This window comes from Populus alba, chromosome 1, assembly GCF_005239225.2.
Source record: "Populus alba chromosome 1, ASM523922v2, whole genome shotgun sequence".
Taxonomy (NCBI): Eukaryota; Viridiplantae; Streptophyta; class Magnoliopsida; order Malpighiales; family Salicaceae; genus Populus; species Populus alba.
Window position 1 is genome coordinate 50787486 of NC_133284.1, and position 27943 is coordinate 50815428.

General features: G+C 29.3%; 1 pseudogene; it reads right to left on the reverse strand.

The window, feature by feature from the left end:
- Window positions 1-10969: 10969 nt before the first annotated feature.
- On the reverse strand, window positions 10970-19392 carry LOC118061192 (probable disease resistance protein At4g27220; annotated as a pseudogene).
- Window positions 19393-27943: the final 8551 nt, after the last annotated feature.

The following is a 27943-nucleotide window of genomic DNA, read 5'->3' on the forward strand; positions in this document are numbered from 1 at the left end:
ATTCGGAGGACTGATTTGAAGTTTGCCCATTTAAATGAAACGGCGCGTTTTATCCAAAACGACGCCGTTTCATATATGAAAAAAAAAAAAAAAAAGGGAAGACCAGAACGGTGTCGTTTTGAACGACACTGTTCATCTTCTTCCTTCCCCCGGTTTAGCAGCAACAGAAGACGAAAATTTTGAAAAACTTCCCGCCTCTCTCTCCTCGCCCCCACCACCACCACCGAAAGCGTCAATGGCCGACCAGCCGTTGCGTGATTGAAGGCGCACTAACCATGGTCTCCCACCCGTTCTGCCCCTATAAATATAGAAGAAAACCGAAGAGAAAAAAACCCGAGAGAGGACCGGGAGAGAGAAGGAGAGAGAACGACCCGAATAGAGAGAGAAGAGCAGAAACAAACCAAGAAGAAAGAAACCGAAACCAAAAAAAAAAACCCAAAACCAAACCAAGAACCGACAGCCACTGAGAACGAAAAAAAACGAAGGAGAAGGGAGGAAGAAGAATTTTTCGCCACTGAAACAGCAGCAACGCCGCCCTAAACCGCCATCCACGAGCCGCTCCACCGCAGCACCGCCAGCAAGCCACCGTCTCCGCCGCGCCAGGTACGCCATCCTGACCCCCCTGCATTTTATTGTGAGGCCGGCGTGGTTTGGCCTCCTGCATGCAGAATCGTTTCTGCATGCAGGAGGCATGGGGGGAAATAATTCCCCCCCCCCCGTTCATTTTTTTTTTGTTGGGCCAGACAGTGTCTGGCCCAATGATATGGGTCTGGGCCGGTCCGGCCCAGACCAAAGTAGGTTGCTGTTGGGCCGAGTCCGGCCCAACAATTTTTTTGGGGCTGAAATCCGGCCCAGTTAATTGGGCCGGCCCAGCCCATTTAATATATTAATATTATATTATATTATTATATTATTATATTATGCATGTGTGTGTATATATGTATATTTTTTTTTCTCAAAAAAAAAAAAATAAAAAAAAAAATAAAAAAAATTTCTGAAAAGTAAAAAAAAATATATTGTTTGTTTTTGGTATATATTGATTTGCAATTTTTTTATACTATGGGGATATAATTTCAGTATTTAAAAAAACACCTGTTTTCGTAAAAAAAAAAAAGAGTTTATAAAAAAAAAAAATGTTTCGTTTTCATGCATACGGCCAATACACTAACATGTTTTGAATGTTCTTTTTATATATAAAAAAAAAATATTGGAAGTTTTTTTTGAAAATGTGTTTTCGCATGGATTTCTTAAACACAAATCATTTTCTTGCATTTGTGGATTTTACAACCTGTTTGTAAAACTCCAAAGGGTATTGGCCAATATTCCAAAAACTATAAAAATCTTATTTTGGGAGGAGAAGTTGTGGTTATTGTTCACCGCTAATGTTTGGATGAAGAAATCCTTAAAAGGACGAACATCCAAAATATTATCGGGAGTAATAAATCAACGCACATGTTTGAAAGAAGCTTTGGTTGCGATCGAGAACATTTCAAAAATTAAATTTTTTTTCTCCACGGTTTATGAGTCGGGAAAAGTAATTGTTTTTTAAGAATTGTGAAATTTTCTTCGTTTTTTTTATTCTCTTTTCCTTGCGATTTACTAGTTGACGGGTTTAGAAAACACCAACACCATAGACTATAGAGCAAACCAAACACCAAGCAGCTTACCTCAGGTAGGGCGTATTAGGGGTGCTAGTACCTTCCCTTTACGCAACCAGTCCCTTGCCTTAGAATCTCTGAAAGACCAGTTAGGGTTCCTAGTGACCAAATACTAGGTGGCGACTCCAAAAGAACCAAATCCTTAGAACACAACGAAAATCGCCAGCCGATGTCGTGCCTTTATAAAATTTTTTGTGGGGGTGTGACAACCGCTAAAATATTTTAAAAATTAACGTTAAGAAAATCTAGCCTCATTCTATTACCGAAATGTTTGTTTTAAATCACAATAATTTTATAAAAAATACATCAAAATAAATTATAAAGTCCAGTACTTAACAATTTTTTGATTGATATATAAAAAGATGCTACTTGTATTTTATAAAATAAATTAAAAATATATATGAACTAATAAATCAAAAGGAGTTGTTATCACTAATTTAATATTAAAGCATAAAGTTAATCTTTATAATAGAAAGAAAATATAGATAAACATGCAGATATTTTACATTGATTGTTCTTTTTATTTTAATTATGTTTAGAACAAATCAAACTAATTTCTTTGAAATATCATGCAACTAAAGTCATATAAAAAATCAATCATTATTTAAAAATAGAGCTAATTTAATAGAAATATTTACCATCAAACTTTTCTCGTATAATAAAACTCGTTAATACCAAAAAACAATAAGTTTCGTTTCTAAAAAATGCTCTTTCACCAACTTTATCTCTCTTTCATTATTTTCAAGTGACCTTTTTTTTTTTTAGAAGTTAAGAAACCTCCCAAATCAAGCCCTTACATGGATTAGGTTTCAAAATTAAACTCGCCTTCCGATGCGACCTAGGTAAAATCTAGTTTGATACTAAGGAAAAAAAATCAAATGAATGACTTTTTGAGTTTTTTTTTATACATTAAAATGATAATATTTCATTTTAATTTAAATTAACTCGGGTTAAGTCATCAAATCCATAAATTAGATAATGGGCAATAGTAAAGAAAACCATAGTAAAGGTTTGCAACAACAAAAAGTGCCCTCAAATGTTAAAAAAAAATAAGAAAAAAATCAAACAATATTTCATCAAACAACAAACAAAAATGTTTTATCAATCAAATAAACTTTTATATATATATATATATATATATATATATATATATATAAAACAAAACACCATGAAGGGGTGTAAAGAAATAAAGCATGCTAAAATAATATGAAAAAAGGTTACAATTATTTTTTAGTTTATTTTTTTATGATATTATCAAAAATTAAAAAATAATTTAATTTAAAAAAAAAACTCATTTTTTTTTTGTAAAAAAATGATCTCAAGGTCAATGTAAAAGGTTAACATGATGATTAAGGGGTATTTAGGAATGTGATTTTGATTATTTTTTACTTGGAAATACATTTAAAATGATATTTTTTTATTTTTAAAAAATTATTTATGATATCAACATATCATGATCTAAAAAATATATAAAAAAAAAATTTAAAATAAAAAAATAAACAAACATTTAATTTTTTAAAAAAACATAAAAAAACAAAGGCGTAAATCATTCACCGGTCCGAACTACATCAAGTCTGACACTCTCAGGAACAATTAGCTAAATCGTGTGTTTCACGCGAGTAGATCTTTTAAAATATGATAAAGAATCTCACGTTCGAAGCACGCGCATGTAGTGAGAGTGAAACTTAATTCTCCCACTGGGTCCCCAGTGATAAAGGCATGGTTTTAACTGAAGAAAACAAAATGCATTGAATGGCTGCCATTAATGGGACCTCTGCTTCTTCTTCATTCAATTTCACCCTTGGTATGTGTCAATTAAACCCCTATAATTGAAAGTCTTTTACAAAATGATTTTTAGCAGCAAAATGTTTTAATTTAACTTTTAATTGACTCCAAAACTTTAATTTTCTTCTGATTTTATCTTTTATTTCAATCAATCGATTAATAGTATTAACTTTAAATATTATCTCGAGTGTTATCGCTCCTGTCACTAACAGTCACATTAATATTGAATTAATATACATTTACTTAAATACTTCATTGTACAAAATAAAAAATTAAACATTCAAAATTACTTTATCACATATTCGAACACTTAATTTAATTTGGCTAAAAGTCGCACTGATTTACACAATAGCTTTATCTAATGAAACTGATTTGGTTTCAATTTTATTACGTTAATTTTACACACTCATTTCCTCGAAATGTCTATCTTTTTTTTATAGTTCATAGATCTCTGTGCTTTTTTTCATAAAACAAAGAGAGAAATACTTTTTTTTCCCTTCTCAAAACCAATAAAAAGAATTTCATTAGTGAAAGATAGCATACCATCGATGTAACGAATACATTGAAACAAAATAGTTTACACTTACGCGTTTAAAGCAGCAATTACCCCAAAAATGCAAATTTATGACATAATTATGATAAAACGCATAATATAAAGATAATGACAAACAAATAAAATTAAGAATAATATGCACAAGTGAGAAGATGTCAATTCCCTATCATTTTCACGAGGACAATAATATAATGGTCAATAATGATTACAATAATGTTTTAAGAAGTTTGCATGTTATATTAATAACAAAGGTTCTCTCGTGCGCGACTTTTTTTTCATTTTAAAAAATAAAATAATTTGAATGATTACTTAGATATTTCACAAGTATTTTTTAAAAAAACTAAATTTTATTTATTAATTTATTTATTTATTTTAAATCAATATTTTTTAATATGTTTTTTATTATTTTGATGTGTTTATGTCAAAAATTATTTTTTTTAAAATATATATTATTGTGATGTATTTCCGAAAAAAAAACACTTTGAAAATCAACCAGTATCACACTCCTAAACATACATTGAATTCATGGGTTATTGGATTATTGCCTCAATTTAGATTAATTAATTTTATTAAAGAAGCTTTTTTTTTTTTCTTTTAATTTTTTTTTAATTTTAAGTGGATTAAATCTAGATCAGATCTAGTTGGTTCAACTGAATTTTCAACTTAAAAAAGAAGAAGAAGAAGAAGAAAACATGAAGTAGTTTGCAAATCCTTTGATATGAGTAGCAATCATCAAGGTGGAAGAAGTACGAAATCTACAACCAGCAACAATCAGAAGATATCAGGGAACTAAAATTAACCCTCTAATAATTAAACATCTTGGGAGTACCCTAGAAATCTTTTGATATTTTAATTGCTCATTTAAACCATATCAATCATTAAGTAGTTCATCTGACGTTAGTGTCTTATGATCTAGTTTCTATCTACCTTTCTAATTAAATCATGTAAATTTTGAAGAATCTTTTAATTATATTATTAAATCTGGTTTAATAAATTAATTATAAAATCATGCAATTTAGTTTTTTTTATCTAACTTTCTAATTAAATCATGTAAAAGTTAGATTAAATTAAATTGATTGATTTTATGGATTAAAATATAATTTTAATAACCGGTAAAAACATGACTTAATTTTTAATAAAACTTTTTAAATGATAGCTTTTTTAAAAAAATATATATACCATCAAACTACATGGGTGTTATCAATTTTGCACCCAATTTATTTTTTATATTAATTTTATTACTAAATTATTTTGATTTTTCAATTAAGGATTTATGTTACAATCACCTAAAAAAATTAAGTATTTTACAAATTAATATCATTGGGAGTGTCCCATAAATCCTTTGATATTTAATTGCTAATTTAAAACATATCGTTCATGAAGTAGTTCAGCTAGTTTATTGAACTGTTATTCATTGGATAATTGTTTTTAAATGTAAAAAAATATTAAAAGTATGAAGAATCTTTTAATTATATTATTGATTTAATAAGTTAATTTTATAATTTAGTTTGTTTTTTTTTTTATCTAACTCAAGTTTTAAATTAAATCATGTAAAAGTTAGTTTAAATTAAATTAATTAATTTTATGGATCAAAACACAATCTTAATGATTGGTAAAAATATGACTTTTTAATAAAACTTTCAAAATGATAGCTTTTAAAAAAATATATGTACACACACACACACCATTAAACTACATGGGTGTTATCAATTTTGCACCCCAATTTATTTTTTATATTAATTTTATTACTAAACTATTTTAACTTTTCATAGAAAGTAAACAATAAAAATAGTGTGAGTCTCAACATAGATTAACTTGTCAAACTCGCAACCAAGGTCACGAGATTGTGATAACTTTCTAAAAAATAAATAAAAACAAATTATAAATCTTAATTTTCAATAAACTTATTGTTAAAGGTTGAAATTGAAAAAAAAATCAATCTAAAAATATTATATAATAAAAGACTTGAGTCTTCACGACTTAATTCACAAAACACGTGAGCTGAGTCATAAAATCAAGATAACCTCATAAAAAACAAACCAAAATAAATCATGAAGCTTAATTCATAATCAACCCAATATTGAATGATAAAATTGAAAAAATACCAATTATAAAAAGACAAAAAAAAAATTGAGCTAACTCGTCAATCCCGTAATATGAGTTATTAGACTTAGCTAACCATATATAAAGCAAACTATGATAAATTATTAAGCCTAGCCTCCAATAAACTAAATGTTGAAATATGAAATTAGGGAAATAATATATACATTTAGAAAACAAAAAACAAAATTAAAAAACATTATTGGAATGAATAGTGAATCCACCACCTCTTTTAGTTTATAGTGTAAAGAAACTGAACTAACCATATATAAAGCAAACCATAATAAATTATTAAACCCGGTCTCTAATAAACTAAATGTTGAAATATGAAAATATAAAAAGAAATATAGATTTAGAAAAAAAAAACCAAGTAAAAAAAAAACACTATTGACGATGCATTTTTTAAAAAAATTTAAGATTTTGATCATTGACTTGAGATAAAAAAAAGAAAAGAAATGAAAAAAAAACCTAAGTCAAACTTGGTAAATCTATTGAATCGATGACTTGAGATATAATATCAGGATAACTCTATAGAAAAAAAAAGTGGAAAAAAATATACCAATTTTCAAAAAACTTAATTTAAAAAACAAAATTCTCTCATGTATTGCCTCAATTTAAATACAAGAGGATGAAATTAAAAAAAATCCTTTTAAAGAAGCAAAATTTAACAAAGATTGAAAGAAAAAACTTTGAGGCAACCCTTGTTATTTTAAAAAGAAAGATAAATCCTTTAAAAAGAGAGTAAAAAAAGAATGTTATAGGTTGAAATAAGAAAAAAGAAAAGAGATTAAAAAAAGAAGCAAAACACCAAAGAAGCCCAAGTGAACCCTATAAACTCAGGTTAAAGTCTCAAACCCGCAATCCATTAAATTCTTGACCCAAGCTTAACGTAGGAGCTCAAAACCTAAAAAATTAAATGTTGGAAGATAAAATCAATCAATTTAATTCAATTTAAAAATAAAATTCCTTCATAAAAACTAAATTCAACAAAGACAAAAAAAACAAAACAAGGCAATCTACGTTATTTTTAAAAAGACTAAAAAATACCATATAAAGTGGATTAAGAAATAACAAAATGCTGGAGGATGGAAAAAAAAAGTGAAAAAAAAACAACAAAATTGGGGTCAATCTCTTAAACCAATAAACCGTTAAATTTTAGACCCGGACTCAACTAAGAAGCTAAAGACCCGACTAATTAAATGTTGGAGGATGACATAATAGTAAAAATCAATCTAAAAAAATCTTGCAAGGTCAAAAAAATACAATAATAAAAAAGGATTAGATTTAACAAGAAAAAACTAAAAAATAATGACATTGAAAAAAAAAACAATTGTAAAAACCATCTGAAATTGAAAACAATTCTTAATTTAGTAGACTATTCTAAATAAAAAACAATGCGACAAAGAGAATAAGGATGAAATTGAAAAAACCACATAATTTCATATAATTTCATAAAGTATTCTAAATTTAACAAATTATAATAAAGAGAATAGGGATGAAATCATAAGTACAATAAACTTTAGGGACTAATTTGATTTTTTAATCTCAACACGAAAATCGAGAAGGAGAGAGGGGAAAAAAACAAAAGGTCACACGGGTCACACCAACCACTATAGTGCTACATGCGTCATTGATTCGTGGGGGGTGGGACGTTGAGATTCTTCGGAAGCCTCCCTGGAATCACTATTTTGGCTATTGAATGACGCTACACACACCGTTCGGAGGTGGCAAACATTGTTCACATGATTCTGTTTTTTTTTAAAAAAAAAAATTAATTTTTTAATTTACCAAATTATCTTATTATCTCCAATGACACCCAATAACTACTAAATGGCCACATCTAATGACAAAAAAGTGTTAGAGTAAAAAATAATTGTTTTAAATTTTCAGGGGCAATAAAGTAACATACTTGTTGAAAAATCAAGTCAAGGATTAATAAGCCCTTCCCTTGTGCAAGCTTGTTTTTCAAGGGTAATTAAATCATCACATTGTGCAAAGAAAATGCAAGAATATCATTTAGCCCTTCCCTTTGAAATAATGACCAATGTGTCCCATGAAAAAACCATTATATCTCTAAATTCAAGGCATGCTACTTTGCTCATTAAAGGGTAAAATCAACCTTTAGCCTTTCACTATACGAATCCACACGAATCCACAGTGAAAGGCTACTATCTTTTAGTATATAGTATAATATAGAAGAAAAACTTGTTAATTTAATTTTTTGATTTAAATTAATAACTTTTGAAACTGTATTTAATTTTAAAAAATATTAAATTAATGTTGTTAATTAATTTTGAAGTGTTTTTTTTAATTGAAAAAAAATTATTTTAATACATTTTTAATTGAAAAATATTTTTTTAAATCATTTTACACCACATTACCAAACATATAATAATAATAGCTTTTATAGTTGTGATTTGAAAAAATAAATTTAACAAAAACACTTTTAGTTGTGATTTTTTTTTTGTTTTTAAATATATTTGGTTAAAAGTATTCTAAGATAACTTTTGCATGTAAAATAAATAAAAAAAAAAGAATAAAAAATAACCCAGTGACATACGCGCTTACTTTTTATTTCATTTTAATCAAATTTCAGGCTGGCTCTTCTGCTTCCCCTTCTCTAGTCTATCTACTCTAGAAACTCGTCTCAAGCATTTTATCTTCCAGCAATTATGTACGACGTACAATGCAAAAAATCAGAAGTTAATTAGTAACACATGGCTAACAGTCTTTAAGACTTTGACATCATTTCAACAATATAAAAAAGGGTAATAACCTTTATAAACTCTATGAATAAGAACATGTATTTTATAACGAGAATCTCATTAGATTCAAGTCTGGTAAATCTTATATCGATAGTAATATATTTAATATCAGCCTTTTGTTATAGCATTGTTATATAAGACAGAATAATAACTCTTTGAATCACATAACATGCATCCGTTAACCTTTTTTTTTTTTTTTATTAAACATGTTTCTTAAGTTTCAATTTTCTATTATTTTTAAAACTATTTTAAATAAAAAAAAATAATAAGCAATTAATTATAAAGATAATTCTTAGAAATGTATAAAAAAGTTATACATAAATTTGTGTGAAGGGATAGTATTTTTATGTGTGTCCCCCTTAACTACGAATCATCATGGCTTTGCCTATGAGAATAGTCACCAGGCTGTTTTCTTTCTTGTTCATCAAATTTTTTTCTTTTGAGTGAGTGAGTGAGTGAGTGAGTAGGTTTACCAAAGAAGTTTTGGAATTTATATTCAAGTATAAAAATCACGTTGATATTCTTATATTTCCTCTCAAGTAAAGAATGGTTACTCTAGGTGTGCCGAGGAGATAGATTTTTGCTTAATTACCCACATTAAATCTTATATGTCTACTTTTTATTTGTTTTTTTCTTTCCATTAAATTGAGTAGTTTGTACTTTGTAGTGTTGAATGTTGACTCTCGATTCGCATTTACCAACACTAAGGTGGCTGGTAGACTTTTTTTTATGAATAAAAGGTGGCTTACTGATATCTTATACTTGGTAAAATATAAATTTATTATCTATTTGATAAAGTATCAGGACGCTTTAGCATGACTGATGTACTTTTACGCAAAGATGATGGTTTTAGGTATGCTATAGATTAACAACTAGTTTTATTTTTCCCGTGTGTCAAATATTTGGAGAAAAGAGAGAAGATAATGCGACTTTTTGTTCATACTGATAATGCGATTGTTTTAAATATGTGCAAAAAACATGTCAAATAGGTGCAGAAAACATGCACCTAAAGCTGGACTTCAGGGCTATATTGTTTTCTAAAACTGTTGAATTTAAGTAATCTGAAGATTGGTCATCGATCCTCGTACACTTTTGAATATGCCAATTATCAATATAATATTTCTAAAGAGTTAGCTGCACGTTTGAAAAGTTGCATAGGATTCTGATGCGAATTCACTTGTCCATATATAAATCGATTTGAAATATGGTTTTGCGATAGAAATATAATTTAGATTCTAGAACTTCATCTTCTTCCGCAGTAATGTCCAAACATCATCAATAAAGAATGATTTGGTAGTGGAGAGTGGGACTGATGCTTGGCATATTTTATCTGAGTGGGAATGATTTGGTAGTGGATGATTATATGTTAGAAATCCATGAAGCGCAAAGGCACTCACGCAACTTTTCATGGCGGTGCTCCCCAGTAGCTAGAGACAAACATTTAAATAACTCAGGATAAGTACACGAGGATTCTTAGGGGAAATTATTTATTTTTTAGTTATTTTTATTTAATTTAGAAAACTATTTTTGTTTATGGTGTTTATTTTTTTATTTAGTTTAGAAAAAAAGAAGAAGATAACAATAGCTACTCTCAACCAAATTTACAATTAAAAACAAATATCTTTATATTTTATAAGAATAACAAAATAATTATTACGGTGGATAAAAAATTATAAGAAGGGTTACAGTGAGTCCTCCTTCTGTTCATTTTTAATGCCGTAAAAGATAATAAATGTTTCCTAATTAATTAGATGGCCTTGTCTCTAGAGTCACTTTTTCTTCGTGTACTTGGCATGGACTTCGGAGTCGTTTTCAAGCAATTTAAAGAAATCTTTAACAAGTCCCGTATATTAAGGCTCTGCATTGATTTTTATTGGGGTATTTTGACATGTTTTTATGGGGTTATATATATAATTTAAATTTAAATTTAAAAATAAATTAACTAGGAATTATCCTATTTAAATTTTAAATACAAGTAAAAATATAAGAATTTATACAATATGATTTGATCAACTTGACATGTAAAAAATAACACGAACAATAATAAAATTATAATTTTACTCCAAATAAATTTTAAAATGCTTAGCCCACATGTGGAATTCAAGCTTTCACACTCGCTTGCCTCTTGAATTCTTACAGTATTCTTTCCTCTTCCTGCCTAAAATATGAACACCAGGAAGCTGTTCACACTGGCGATGGTTTCTGTATTCCTTTTTTTATGTTTTCTGTAAAGAGCGGACCTCCTGACAATTAGCACAAATATACAATTATAATGATCTGTGTGAGGGCCAATCCTCTTCTTGCTTTCCTTGAAAACCTCCAAGAAATACCAGTAACCTTTCATGGTATTTGCTGAGCCAATCCCCTTGCTGGCTTCCTTGAAAATCTCTCAGATAAACCAGTCAACTCGTTGGTTAATTTAAGCTCATGGTGTTTCTACTTTTAAGCGCTCTCTCTCCCTTCTTTTTGTCTTTTTATTGACTGGTATTAACCAAGAGTTTGATTAAATAAACCTTCCATAAATTTGACAGCACATGTTCTTCCCTCCAACAGTTGACAACTTGCTTGTGTATTAATGTAAAAATTAATTAGTACTAATCATGTTTGTTGAGGTTATTTTTATTTTGTCGTTTGGAGCACAAAATTTTATTCACATGTTATGATAATTAAATGCTTTTAAGAAATTCAGATTTAAAAATTAGGTTGTGCTTAGTTAGTATTTAGGATATAATAAACAAATATAGGAGTGATGAGGCATGAGAAATACATTCCTCATTTTTTCTATCAAGATTTACAAATGATGATAAAAAAAAATATATTGAAGAAGACTCTTATTTTTATTAGGTTTCATGAAATACTCTGCTCACATATTTTTTTATAGGAAGAAATTCAGATTAATATTTTTTAGATATAAGTCAAATAAATCTAGTTTTAAAATTAATTTGGAGTAATCAATGTTGGCTGAGGTTATTTTGATATTGTAATTTATAGCCGATTGATCATGTTGGTGTGTGGGTGCCTTTTGTTTTTTTAATTTTTATCCTTGTAATAATCAAATGCTTTAAGAGAATCAGAAATTAAATGAAAAAAATTAGGTTATTTAGGTTATATTTGTTTAATATTCAAGGGTGATACCAATAAATAAAAACATAAAAAGAATGTTAGAGGTTTGAAATATGAAAAAAAAAAAAAAGAGCTTAAAAAAGAAACAAAACACCAAAGAAGCTCGAGTGAACCCTATAAACTTGAGTTAAACTCTTAAACCCGCAATCCATTAAATTCTTGACTCAGGCTCAACGTAGGAGCTTAATACCTAAAAAAATAAATGTTGGAAGATAAAATCAATCAATTTAATTCAATTTTAAAATAAAATTCCTTCATAAAAACTAAATTCAACAAAGACAAAAAAAAAAAAAAAAAAACAAGGCAACCTGTGTTATTTTAAAAAAGACTAAAAAAGACCATATAAAGTGAATTAAAAAATAACAAAATGTTGGAGGATGGAAAAAAAAAAGGAAAAAAACAAAGAAATCGGGGTCAATCTCTTAAACCAACAAACCGCTAAATTTTAGACTCCGACTCAACTAAAAAGCTAAAGACCTGGCTATTAAAATGTTGGAGGATGACATAATAAAAAAATCAATCTAAAAAAACCTTGCAAGGTAAATTTTTTTGTGAAAACCATCTAAAATTGAAAACAATTCTTAATTTAGTAGACTATTCTAAAAAAAAAAAAAGGCAACAAAGAGAACAATGATGAAATTGAAAAAACCACATAATTTCACATAATTTCATAAAGTATTCTAAATTAAAAAAGTTATAATAAAGAGAATAGGGATGAAGTCATAAGTATAATAACTTTAGGGATTGATTTGATTTTTTAATCCCAACACGAAAATCGAGTAGGAGAGAGGGGAAAAGGAAAAAAAAAACAAAAGGCCACATGCGTCACACCAACCGCTATAGTGCTACACACGTCGTTGATTTGTAGGGGGACATTGAGATCCTTCAGAAGCCTCCCTGGAATCACCGTTTTGGGTATTGGATGACGCCACACACATCGTTCGGAGGTGGCAAACATATTTCACTTGATTCTATTTTTTTATTTAATTTTTTATTTACCAAATTATCTTATTGTCTCCAATGACATCCAATAACTACTAAATGACCACATCTAAATGATAAAAGAGCCTCAGAGTCAAATAATTATTTTAAATTTTCAAGGACAATGAAGTAACATACTTGTTGAAAAATCAAGTCAAAGACTAATAAGCCCCTAGACCCAAGTGATTTTCTTTGTTTTCCAAGGGTAATTAAATAATCACATTGTGCAAAGAAAATGTAAAAATATCGTTTAGCCCATCCCTTTCAAATAAAGGAAAAACTCATTAATTTAATTTTTGATTTAAATTAATTACTTTTTAAACTGTATTTGATTTTTTAAAAAATATTAAATTAATGTTGTTAATTTAATTTTTTAAGTATTTTTAATGATTTTGAAGTGTTTTTTTTTAATTGAAAAAAATTATTTTAATACATTTTCAATTGAAAAACATTTTTGTAAAAGCATTCTACACCACGTTACAAAACATATAATAATGATAGCTTTTATAGTTGCGATTTAAAAAAATAAGTTTAACAAAAACACTTTTAGTTGGGTTTTTTTAATAATATGTTTGGTTAAAAGTATTATAAGATAAACTTTTACATGTAAAATAGATAGAAAGCAAATAAACATGAATAAAAAATAAATTATTTTATCTTCCAGCAATTATGCATGAGGTATAATACAAAAAATCAGAAGTTAATTAGGAGCACATGGCTAACAGTGTTTAAGACTTGACATCATTTTAACAATATAAAAAAGATAACATTTTCATAAATTCAATATGAGAGCAAAATTAAAGAATTTAGAAGAAGATTTGAAGATTAAACTTTTGAAGATAGAGCTCTAATCAACCACAAAATTAAAGTAATGTGTTGTCAAGAAAACACCAAGCGATTAATAATTGAGCAATTTAAAAAAAGCACTGTTTGATTGCAGGAAAACTTTGTAAATTTTGGGACCATTATTCCACTTTTAGGTACCTCCAAGAAAATAAATCATCATAACTAAGAAAAAAAAAACTTCATAAAATGCACAGCTTTCCTACTCAACTGTCTCAGGATTCAAGCACAAATGTTCCTTCTGCTTTAATTGGTGGTTAATTATTTATTCAACACATAACAACGTGTTTGGTATCCGAGAAATTACAGGAAACTGACAAAAATCTTAAATGGTTTTAAATTATTTCAGCTACTTTCCCTCAATTTTTAGGTAAACAAGAGGAGCTAAATTTATTCCCAACCTAAACATCAAGAATTCCAGTAGAACAAAAGAAGAGATTATCACTTCACCATAAATAACTAGTCAACACCCAAAGAAACCAAGTCAATAAAAGAAAAGGACTAACTATCAACAAAACAATAACTTTCTATTTGCTTTAGACCCAAATTTAATGGGATAAAAAAACCTCCCAAAGCTTAACTGCCCTTGAATCCAGATGCTGCCTTGACCCATATACCTTGTTCGGCATTCCAGCATCTTTATGGGCTTTAGCGTCTATTTTGAATACAATATGTGTGGGTTTAGGCAATACATGTGGATATATAACACGTGTAGATCTATTTTTCACTCATAACAAACTTAAATAACTCATCTGAGCCTACCTCTCCATTCAAAAAATTTTCAAGACCCCACACAAGTTTTTTAATATTTTATATTGATTTAATACATATTATTTTAAATAAAATATAATTTAAAATACCATAAAGATAAAATTAATATTTTCAAGATCCCACATGGATCTCTTAATATATTTTATATTGATTCAATACTATTACTTTGAGTGAAATACAATTCAAAATACCATAAGGATCAAATTAATTTTTTCAAGACCCCATACGAGTCCCTCAATATTTTATTTTGAGTGAAATATAACTCAAAATACCACAATGATCAAATTACTTTTCAACTTCTCCTCTTTACAAATAAACAAGACTTGTGAGTTATAAATACTAAATAAATTTTCAAAGTTCAAAATTCATAATATCTTCATTTTTAATAATTTTAGCATATATATTTTTAGAGTTTATTTTTTTAAAATATTATTATATTTTTTCTCTCTATATAATTTCTTTCTTGAGCACTTAAGAATACTCACATCTATAAAATTTGAAAGTAACAACTACTTATCATCGTAGCATTTAGAAATCAGTTTTTTTAACTTACTAGATATCTCCTACCACTCATTTTAGCTAAATTTTTTTAAAAAAAATTTCTAGAATTAAAAGATTAACGGAACATCTAACATTCTCTTAATCTGATTTTCAAGTGCCACATGTCAAACATTGGGGTGGATGTCGTTCCAAGCGAGCCAAGGACGAAACTAACTAATGACTTGATTTTTTAAAGGCTGTAGGCAATGAAGGCATTGATTGAGCTGCACGTCGTTTAGTAACTTGAAACTTGAAAGGAATTTTTTGTTTATTTACAAAAGTAAATGAAAATGAGGACTGTATCATTCAATCAATGTACAAAAAAATGAAAGGGAAAATGTAATTTGGAACAAAATATTGAAAAGAAAAATGCAATTTGAAAAGTTCAAGGATTGACTTGACAGTATGGAATGGGCCACCAATTGACAACTTGCTTGTGGATTAATGTGAAATTAGGAATAGATTTGTTGTGGATATTTTTATTTTGTCATTTATAGCACAAATTTAGAAAGGTTTTATTATTGTTGTTGTTGGTGGTGTTGTTGTTGTGAGTATTTCTTCTTAAAACTTTTATTCTATGTTGTGATATTCATATCTTTTTTATAAACTCAAATTTAAAAATTAAGCTGTATTTAGTTAGTATTTTAAAACAAAATAAATAAATGCAGGAGTGAAGAAAATGTGTTTGATGGTGAAGATGAAAATAGCTACATAAAGTAATTTTTTTTAAAATATATTTTTTTTAATTTTTTAAAATAAAAATATATAAAGACATATCTTTTATATTTTCATTATCTTTATATTTTTTATCTCAAAATAATAACCAAATAATATCTTAATCCTGAAGTTTAATACTCTCGCCCCTCTACATTGAGAATGAGGCTTGAACATATACTTATTGGAGGCACGAGAAATTCATTCCTCATTTTCTTTATATCAAGATTTACAAATCATGATTAAAAATATTGAAGAAGAAATTGTTTTTTATCAAGTTCCATATATTTTAATAGGAAGAAATTCATATTAATATATTTTAGATATAAGTTAAATAAATCTAATTTTAAAATTAATTTTGGGTAATCAATTTTGGTTAAGGTTATTTTGATTTTGTAATTTATAGCCGACATCTGCTAATGTGATTGTGACCATATAATTAGCCCATTTTATTATGTAGGTGTGGGTGCTTTTTGTTTTTCAACTTTTATCCTATTTTATGTTGTAATAATCAAATCCTTTCAGAAAATCAAAAATTAAATGAAAAAAATTAGGGTTATTTAGGTTATATTTGGTTCATATTCAAGGGTGATGCCAATATATTATATATATATAATATATATATATATATATATATATATATATATATATATATATATAATACCTCTGCTAACTTTGGGGAAAAAATCATTAGCATGCCAGCAGCCACGCATTATCAAAGCCCCCTCCTCATCATGCAAGACAAACACTGCTCCCATAGCCTCTTGATTATTGTCAACTGCTGCATCTATATTGCATTTGATAAAACCAGGAGGAGGTTTCTCCCATTTAGGCAAACTAGGATGAATTGCTATATGTGCTGGTGTAAACCGAGAAGCAGACCATCTAGAGAGAAAGTTCAGACCTGCTTGAACAGCTCTATAGGAATAATTGTCAGCTTCAAAAATCTCCATCTCTTCCAGGTTCTGAAGACTTGGAGACAGGAAAGACATATTCCAGTTCTTCACAGAATATTATAGAGAGAGTTTTTAATTTTGGGAAGCCAAGAGACTCTGGAATTATTTCCCCTTCGTCATCCTTCTCTCTGATAAGACGCTTCAATCCACCGCATTCTTGTACATGTAGTGTTTCCAGATGAATAAGACTTTGAGCGAGGGATGGTGTGAAGATAAATGTCAGTTTGTCAAGAAACGACAACTGCAGATGAATAAGACTTTGGAGGCTGACATGTCTGGTGGGCCCCTTCCATATACATTTGAGCTCAGGTAAATCTGACAACCGTAACGTTGTTAAAGATGATAGTAGCGGCAGCTCCTTCTCCTTGTTAATTCCTTCTTTAGCCTCATCAAATTCAAATACCTCTTCCAATGATCTGCAATCATAAGATTTCACTCTCCCTAGATTTTTCAAAGCTTGCCGCCATTTTGCTGGAAACAGAGTGCGAATATTCTAATCTTTGTAAGAAGTCCTTTTGCGACCCATGGCCATGGGTGGTCATCTGATCAGAGGACAATACTATATTTCTTAAACCCTTCACTCTACGAAAACTAATTTGAGACACAGTAGGAAACAACTGCTCAAATGTCTTTGCATTTAAGGATGCGGCGCTGATATCACCCAAATATAATCTTGTCGAGATTGGGTATTCTGTTTTTGAATACCCATCCCCTAACACTATATCATATTTGAGCAACCTGGGAAAAACAAAATCTCTGGGAATGCATTCAACCTTCGGTATCCACAATGATAATACAGCTAAATGAGAAAGCGAACTTAGTTCTGTTAGGCTTGCATTCATTCCTTCTGTGCTGTCACATCCAACAACATCCCAATCCTTGAAGCTCATGATCAACAGTTCTTCTAACTTCTTCAACCTTCCTATCAAATTCACAGGAATCCTTCTTAGATTTTGACAACCTGTCAAATCCAACAACCTTAACTCCTTGAGCGTCCCAATTTCATCGGGTAATTCTTCAACGGAGGAGCACCACATGAAACCAAGAATCTCAAGTCTTTGCAGCTTTCTCAACCAATTGAGGTCCTTGCACTCACACCTTCTCAACAGCAACGATTGAAGGTTCGTTGAGAATTGAAGTGATTGCAATGACAAACAGCCTCCCTTCAGAGACAAAACTTCTATTGCTTTCATCCCTTCAAAAAACCTCTCTGGAACATTCAAACCACGATCCAGTTCTAATAATAGAACTTTGAGCTGTGGACACACCAATTCTTCAGGAAGTTCTGCTAGTGTATTGCCCATTAACGAAACTACTGTACAACCTTCAAATCTTTTATTGCTCATTGGCCACTCCTTCAACCCAAAGCCAGCCTTTACCATGAATCCGTCTTTTTTTCTGATGATGCTATCCGAATAGCAACATCACGAACCAAGTCATGCATTTTCACATATTCTTCAGTTTCAGTTCCTAACAGCATACAACAAGCTTTGAGGTTTTTGATTGCCACATAAACTCGTTTCTTTGCATCTTCAATGGACTCCACATCTTGATGTAACCCATAGCCAACTGCGTATCTTGTCAAGTCCTCAATTGGAATGTTGTAATCTTCTGGAAATAAACAGCATAGCAAGAAACATAACTTGGTTTTCTCGTGCTTCAGATAATCATAGCTCAACTTAAGACATGCATATGCATTTCTTTGTCCGTCAATTTCATCCATATGCCGAAATTGAGAGTTTTTGAGCTCTTTAGACGCTTCTTCCCACTCAACAGCAGATTTATCTCTTAAAGCCCTTCCCACTTTCACAAGTGCTATAGGCAATTCTTTACATTCTCTCGCAACCTCCTTCGCCACTGTGTTGAAGGTAGAGTCCTCATCATGTAAACCTGCATTGATTTTGAATTAAGCCCATGCTTCATTTTCTGATAAGAGACTTAAGAACACTTTTGGCTGGCACTTCATAGAAGAACATATGTTTTCAAGACGTGTTGTTAGAACAATTTTACAACCCCTGTGAGCATCACCAAATGGGATCCGTATCTCTTTCAAGTTAATAACTTTCCAAACATCATCCAGGATTATAAGCATCTTCTTCTCTGTCTTCTGTCTCTGCCATAATCGATCTGCTCTCCCTTCTCTAGTCTTTTCGTCAAAATGCAGACCTAAACTATCTGCCATTCGATCCTGAATGTCTATGACATTTGGATTCTGGGACAGCGTAGCCATCAAAACTTCATCAAACAGCTGCGACTCTTTGGCTTTCCTTCCTACTTCTTTCACTAGAGTGGTTTTACCCACCCCTCCCATGCCGTACAGTCCGATCATATTGACATTCTCATCTTTGAGAGCTTTCATAATCTGTTCGAAAGCTGCTTTTGACGATTCTGAAGGCGTGAATCCTGAATGTCTATGACATTTGGATTCTGTTCGAAAGCTGCTTTTGACGATCTAGTGTCAAAGCCAGTTTCTTCTTTTGTTCATTGAATTCTTGAACAAAATTGTTGAAACAGAACATGTAACGGAACTGCCTTATTGCTGGTTCCACCAAGAGCTCTGTTATCTTGGATACAACGGATCCACCAACACTTTCGATAGCCATTTTCCACCGGTCTGAAAATCAAAGAAATAAGGATACAGAACGTGAGAGTGAGTCATTACAAGTAAAACAGGCATTGAGAGAATGAGAATAGTAATTTTATTACCTTAATTTGTGAAAATATATGCGGAAAGCACTGGTACTGACTGCTCAATAATAAAATATAGCGAGAGGAACAAAAGGAGAAGGCCTTTAGCTCTGTATGGAAGCCAGCTTCAAGAGCAACAAGGCAAGGTATAAGTAGAACGATAAACATTTTAATTCCTTGTCCTAACATATCAATTATTTACACAATAGTTCATAGATCATTGTAATCCTTATGTCCCCTCATCAATATCTATCCATGCAATGTGTTAAAATTCACGCTTACCCTTACAATTATTTACACAATAGTTCTTAGATCTCTGTGCTTTTCCATAAAAAAGATAGAAATACCTTTTTTTTTATTTCTCAAAACCAATAAAAAGAAAAGATAGCATATCATCAATCTAATGAATATATTTATAAAAGAACGATTTTATGTTGAAAAGAGGAGAAGTACTACAACAAAATAGTTTACATGGATTCTAACTTACGAGTCAGAGCAGCAATTCCCATAAAAAAAAATGCAATTTGATGACATAATTAATGGAACGAACTCAACAAAGGCTCAATCTTAGGCAACTAAAATCTGTAATGACTATGTCTATCTATGCCATGAGTAAAATCACTTATTTACACAACAGCTTTATCTAACGAAGCTGATTTGGTTTCAATTTTATTATCTTAATTTTAAACACTATTTTCCTCGATTATATATAGTTCATAGATCTATGTGCTTTTTCCATAAAACAAAAGATAGAAATACTTTTTTTTTGCTTCTCAAAACCAATAAAAAGAATTTCATTAGTGAAAGATAGCATACCACCGATCTAACGAATACATTGAAACAAAATAGTTTACACTTGTGAGTTTAAAGCAGCAATTCCCACAAAAATGCAATTTTATGAAATAATTAAGATAAAAAGCATAATATAAAGATAATTACGAACAAATAAAAGAATAATATGTACAAGTACTCACCTAGCAAGGAGAGAAAGGAATGGAAGGCTGATGAAGATCACTTTGACACCTGCACGAACAATTAATCTAAAGCTATGATCGGTAAATGTTATATTTTTTTTTGAAAATTATGAATAAGGAGAAAAAAAAGAGACTTGCAAGGAACTCCACAAAGGATCAAACTTAGTCAACTAAAATCTGCAATGACTATCTCTTGCATCACACACTCAAGTAATAAGACCTGCCCATTACATTATACAGAAAGCTAAAAGAACAAGGCTGTTGATAGCATCCCACCAAGGTTTTATTTCATTTCAGTCCTTCCATTTTTTCTATTTCTCCCTTCGATGCTTCAAATTGTTTTTTTTTTAATTTGATTTAATAGGGTGTTGTTTTTCTCGAGTTGTTGTGATTTCCCTCGGATATGCTATGCTGGGAATTACAATTACAAATTACAGTTTCAAATTTGGAAAACAATTAAGGCTCCGTTTGTTTGCAGGAAAGTAGTTTCTTTTGGAAAGTGAATTCCGGGAAAGTATTTTCCGATGTTTGGTAGTGTTATGAAAAATAAACTGGAAAACACTTTCCAGTGTTTGGTTGTGTTATGGAAAATGAACTGGAAAATAATTTATTAATGAATTAATTTTTTTTTCAAGTTTATCTAATATATATAAAATATTTAATATCACTTACAATAAAAAAAATTGAAATCTAAAAAGTATAATGATGAATTTTTTTTATTATATCCTATATTTATACATAGCTTATTTTATAAAATATAACTATATATGTCATATCATATTATAGAGAAATAAGCTTGTGAAATATTTTTTTACGTAAAACCTATTAATATATTTTTTTTCAATTTTAAAAGCTTAAAATAAGTTTTTTTTTTCCATATGAAAGAAGCCAAATTAGTTTATGGTAAGAGTTATATATTTGGGTTTTTTTTTTTGTATAAAGAATTTTTTAAAAGATAAATACATACAAAAATATTTTTATGGGTTTTTTGTACACGTAAAGGCAATTATCTCTTTAATATTTAAAAAAAGAAAAGAAAAAAAAAAAGCAATCCCCACCAAAATTATTACAAAACCAAATTATTACAAAACCCCACCAAACATGCCTATCACTACAAGCACTCCTTCTGCATAACCGATCCCAAACATTTTTTTTCCTCCTTTCTTAATATTTCTCTCATTCATTCATTCCCTTCCAATCTCACTCAAAATGAATTCAAATTTTACAACAACACACACACGCAGAGTAATTATTGTAAGAAATGGCGATGGCGAGGGCAAGCTCTGGCCCCACATACCCCAAGCGATTCTATGCAGCTCTCTACCAACAGGTTCCCTCTCCAATTCTCCATTTCCATTCCCGGATCCAATGCCTTTCCTTCTAATTGAATTGAATTCACCATATTGTTTGTTGTGACAGTGGTGATTGTTTGTTGTGATAACAACAATGGCGAAAAGAAATAATTTTGCCGTGTATGTGTATGGGTCTTTGTTTGGTTAATTTCTGGGTTCAATTTCTGGGTTTGCTGTGGTTGATTTTTCCTTATGATTTCGGTTTGCTGTGGTTGATTTTTCCTTATGATTTCGGTTTGCTATGGTTGAATGGGTTGCCTTCCCATGGGTTTTGGTTTACAGAGGTTCCAGTGAAATTAACAGAGCATGGGAGGTTGCAATGAAATACCTGGCTTCTAACCATTTACAGAGCATGGTTGCAGTGAAATAATAGATAAACAAGGGAAAAAAATTACCTGGAAGATGAAAGATGCTTGCAGTTGATCTGCGTGAATTATTTGGGAGAGATTTGGTTTATTGAGACAAAGAACACTTTTTGCTAATAAAAAAAAGGAAAGTGTTTTCCGGTTTTAAAAACAGGAAAACACTTTCCTACGCTAACGTTTTAATTTGTCCGTTGACTGGAATTGAGTTTCCTTTGACTGATTTTCCTTGTGCTTGCCAAACATGGGAAAGTGGTTTCCAGGAAAATGAATTCCTGGAAACAAACAAGGCCTAAGGCCATGTTTGTTTTCCGGAAAGTAGTTTTCGGGAAACCATTTTCCAAACTTTCCTGTGTTTGTTTGTCATTAGGAAAGTTGGTCAACGAAAAAATATTTCACAAGCTTATTTCTCTATAATATGATATGACATATATAGTTATATTTTATAAAATAAGCTATGTATAAATATAGGATATAATAAAAAAAATCATCATTATACTTTTTAGATTTCAATTTTTTTATTGTAAGTGACATTAAATATTTTATATATATTAGATAAACTTGAAAAAAAAATTAATTCATTAATAAATTATTTTCCAGTTCATTTTCCATAACACAACCAAACACTGGAAAGTGTTTTCTAGTTTATTTTTCATAACACTACCAAACATCGAAAAATACTTTCCCGGAATTCACTTTCCAAAAGAAACTACTTTCCTGCAAACAAACGGAGCCTTAAGGGGAAAACACTTTCCGGAAGTTGTGAAAAATTTAGAAATATTATTATTTGCTGATTATATCAAATTTGATCCTCAAACTTTTGATTGCTACATATATTTTGTTTTGAATATTTATTTTTCAATTTCATCTCTTAAAATTTTATTTTTATATTAACTTTGGTCCTTATTTTTATAATTGCTATTGTTTTTTTCTTATCATTTTTTATTTAAATTTTTTTATCTATCAAATTTGAACCTCATTCTTTTGATTGTTACTTATTTTATTTGAAATAATTTATGAAATATTGATTATTATTATTTTAATTTCTTCATCTTTCATTTTTTTTTTAATTTTTTAGATTTGATCTCTATTATTTTGATTATTATTTATTTTATTTGAGATAATTTATGAAATTATATTTTTTTTTCAATTTCATTCTCATTCAACTTTTTAATTTGTAAGATTTGTTTCTTATTATTTTAATAAACTTGAGAAAAATAAAATATTAATAAATTATTTTCCAGCTCATTTTTCATGACATAACTAAACACTGGAAAGTGTTTTCCAACTTATTTTCCATTACACTTCCAAACATCGGAAAATACTTTCTCGGAATTCACTTTTCCGGAATTCATTTTCTCCGGAATTCATTTTCCAAATAAAAACTACTTTCCAGCAAACAAACGGGGCCTAAAAGAGAAAGGACCTGTGACATGGAGATAAGGTAATCTGAGAAGCCAATAGATTGTTGCCACTCGTTCGACCTTATCTCATCCTTACAACCAATTGATAGTAACCAACAAGGTTGTTGATCAGTAACTCTCGTGTGTGCAATCAAAGACCTGCACCGAGTTTTTATTTATATTTTTTTTTATGTTTTTTTAACTGATTTTGAATGAGTTTTAATTCAAAATATATTAAATTAGAATTTTTTTTATTTTAATATATTAATATAAAATATTTTAAAAAATGATTTAAATATATTTTTAAATAAAAATAATCCTTAAACACAGCTTACATCTAAAATATCAATCATTAATCTTTCTCTAGTTTTACTTTTATCATTTTCTGTTGTACTTGACCTGATTATGGACTAACCTCGAAAAACAATTTATAGATTACTTGGTCTTTAAATTCACTTATAAATAATCAAATTAACTCAAATTAATTATTTTTATTAAAACAATAATATACAAGAAAACAAACCCTATAATAAGTTTGATGGAAATATAGAAATTATCAAGGGAGAGTGGATTTCCACTGTACACCTTAAGAGTAAAAATTTGTAAATTAGGTCCCTTTAACCTTATTCTGCCTTGTCTTTTAGCACCACACAGTACCGTCCTGATTGAGGACCATACAAGGAACTGACCACGTGCCTTAAAATCATGTTCTTGTTTCTCACTCTGTCCCCGCTTTTCAAAACACTCTCATGTTCTTCTCATAATAGTGAGAAGATGTCATTTTCACGAGGACAATAATATAATGGTCAATAATGATTCCAATAATGTTTTAAGAAGTTTGCATGTGATATTAATAATTAAGGGTGTTCAAAAAAACTGAATAATCGAGAAAATCAAAAAAGTTAAAAAAAATTTAACCGAGAAAATCAAACCAAGATGAAAAACCGATTAAACTGATTTGTAAAACCATAAAATCTTGCCGGTTTGGTTCGGTTTCGGTTTTAAAACTGAAATCGATGAACCGAACCGACCCAACCAAAAAAAAAAGAGGAGTATAAATACTGCAATTAACCTAACCCTAACAAATTGCCCCGCCCTCCACTCTCCATCTCAAAACTGATAACATAAAAAGCCGCTGCCCTCCACTTTCCATCTCAAAACTCAAAAGCTAAGTCATCCACCCACATCTCCATCTCCTTGGCTTCTCTTTTTATTTCTGTCCATCATCTTCATCTCTGCTGCGCAAGCCGAACAAAAACCCACATCTCGATCTCCTTGGCTTCTCGTTTTATTTCTGTGCATCATCTCCATCTCTTCTGCACAACCCATATCTCCATCTCTTCTACGCAAGCCAAACAAAAATCAATATCTCCATCTCTTTGGCATATATGATAGGATTGGATTTCTCGGTTTTATGGAAAAAAAACCGAATTTCACCGAACCGAACTGGTCCGGTTTGAACTGGTTTTCGGTCCGGTCCGGTTTAAATTTTTCAAAATTTAAGTTACTCAGTTCGGTAGATTTTTGTAGTCTGAACCGAACCGTGAACAACCCTATTAATAACACAGGTTCTCTCGTACGTGACTTTTTTTTTCTTTTAAGAAAATAAAATAATTTGAATGATTACTTAGATATTTTACAAGTATTTTTTTTAAAATAAAATTTTATTTATTTGTTTTTAATTAATATTTTTTGATATACTTTTTTTCTTTTTAATGTTTTGATGTCAACACATATTATTTTAAATAACATATAACATAAAATATTACAGAGATAAAATTATTTTTCGATCTTTTTTCTTTATTAAAAAAACAAGACTTATAAATTATAAATATTACATGAATCCTCAAAGTTTAAGGTTTATAATATTTTTATTTTTAATATTTTTAGCATATGTATTTTTAAAATTTATCTTTCTAAAATATTATTATATTTTCTTTATCTATATAGATATTTAAACATTTAAAAATCATCCTACTCATCAAACAAAACCTTTTATAGATATTTATTTACTAGTCATCTTGATTTATTAGCACCTTCTACTTAACTTAGTAGATACTACCTATCAGCCACCGTAACTCATTAAAATAATCAAATTACTAGAATTAAAACTAATTGTGAACACATAATTCATATTCTAGCCACAAGTCAAACATCTCGTGTGGCTGTCATTTAAAGTGGATGTCGTTCTACGCGAGACAAGGACGAAACTAACTAAGGAGTTGATTTTTTGAAGGCGGTAGGCAAAGAAGGCATTGATTGAGCTGCACGTCGTTTTGTAACTTGAAACTTGAAAGGGATTTTTTTTGTGTATTTCCAAAAGTAAATGAAAATGAGGACTGTACCATTCAACCAACCAACCAATCAATGTACAAAAAAATATTGAAGTATGAAAGTAGAGAAAGAAATATAGATTTAGAAGAAAAAAAAACACTATTGACGATGCAATTTTTTAAAAAAATTTAAGATTTTGATCATTGACTCAAGATAAAAAAAATAAAAAGAAATGAAAAAAAAAAAACCTGAGTCAAACTTGGTAAATATATTAAACCCATGACTTGAGACATAATATCAGAGTAACTCTATAGAAAAAAAGTAGAAAAACAAATACCAATTTTCAAAAACCTTAATTAAAAAAGCAAAATTCTCTCATGTATTGCCTCAAATTAAATGTAAGAGGATGAAATAAAAAAATTAAATTAAATTAAAAAAAATTCCTTTTAAAGAAGCAAAATTTAACGAAGATCGAAAATAAAAAACTTTGAGGCAACCCTTGTTATTTTAAAAAGAAAGATAAACCTTATAGAAAGAGAGTAAAAACAAATGTTCGAGGTTGAAATATGAAAAAATAAAAGAGCTTTACAAAGAAACAAAACACCAAAGAAGCCCGAGTGAATCCTATAAACTCGGGTTAAACTCTCATACCCGCAATCCATTAAATTCTTGACTCAGGCTCAACGCAAGAGCTCAACACTTAAAAAAATAAATGTTGGAAGATGAAATCAATTAATTTAATTCAATTGAAAAATAAAATTCCTTCATAAAAACTAAATTCAACAAAGACAAAAAAAAAAAAAAAAAAAACCAAAGCAACCTATGTTATTTTCAAAAAGACTAAAAAAATACCATATGAAATGAATTAAAAAATAACAAAATGTTGGAGGATGGAAAAAAAAAAAACAAAGAAACTAGGGTCAATCTCTTAAACCAACAAACCGTTAAATTTTAGACTCGAACTCAACTAAGAAGCTAAAAACCTGGCTAATTAAATTTTGGAGGATGACATAATAAAAAAAATCAATCTAAAAAAATCTTGCAAGGTCAAAACAAAATTGTGAAAAACCATCTAAAATTGAAAACAATTCTTAATTTAGTAGACTATTCTAAATAAATAAATAAAAAGGCAACAAAGAGAACAATGATGAAATTAAAAACCACATAATTTCATAAAGTATTCTAAATTTAAAAAATTATAATAAAGAGAATAGGGATGAAATCATAAGTACAATAAACTTTAGGGACTGATTTGATTTTTTAACCCCAACACGAAAATTGAGTAGGAGAGAGGGGAAAAGAAAAACAAACAAAAGGCCACACGCATCACAGCAATTGCTATAGTGCTACACATGTCGTTGATTAGTAGGGGGACATTGAGATCCTTCAGAAGCCTCCCTGGAATCACCGTTTTGGGTATCGGATGACGTCGCACACACCGTTCGGAAGTGGCAAACATTGTTCACTTAATTCTGTATTTTTTTAATCTAATTTTTTATTTACCAAATTATCTTATTGTCTCTAATGACACCCAGTAACTTCTAAATAACCACATCTAAATGATAAAAAAGCCTCAGAGTAGTATAATTATTTTAAATTTCCAATGACAATGAAGTAATATACTTGTTGAAAAATCAAGTCAAAGACTAAAAAGTCCCTAGACCCAAGCGATTTTCTTTGCTCTCCAAGGGTAATTAAATAATCACATTGTGCAAAGAAAATGCAAGAAGATAATTTAGCCCTACCCTTTCAAATAATGATCAATGTGTCCCATGAAAAAGACCATTATATCTCTAAATTCAAGGCATGCTACTTTGCCCACTAAAAGATAAAATCAACATTTAGCCTTTCACTATGTGAATCCATGTGAAAGGCTGATATTTTTTAGTATATAGTATAATATAAAGGAAAAAAATGTTAATTTAATTTTTTGATTTAAATTAATTACTTTTGAAAATGTATTTAATTTAAAAAAATATTAAATTAATGTTGTTAATTTAATTTTTTAAGTATTTTTTAATGATTTTGAAGTGTTTTTTTTAATTGAAAAACTTATTTTAATACATTTTTAATTGAAAAATATTTTTGTAAAAGCATTTTA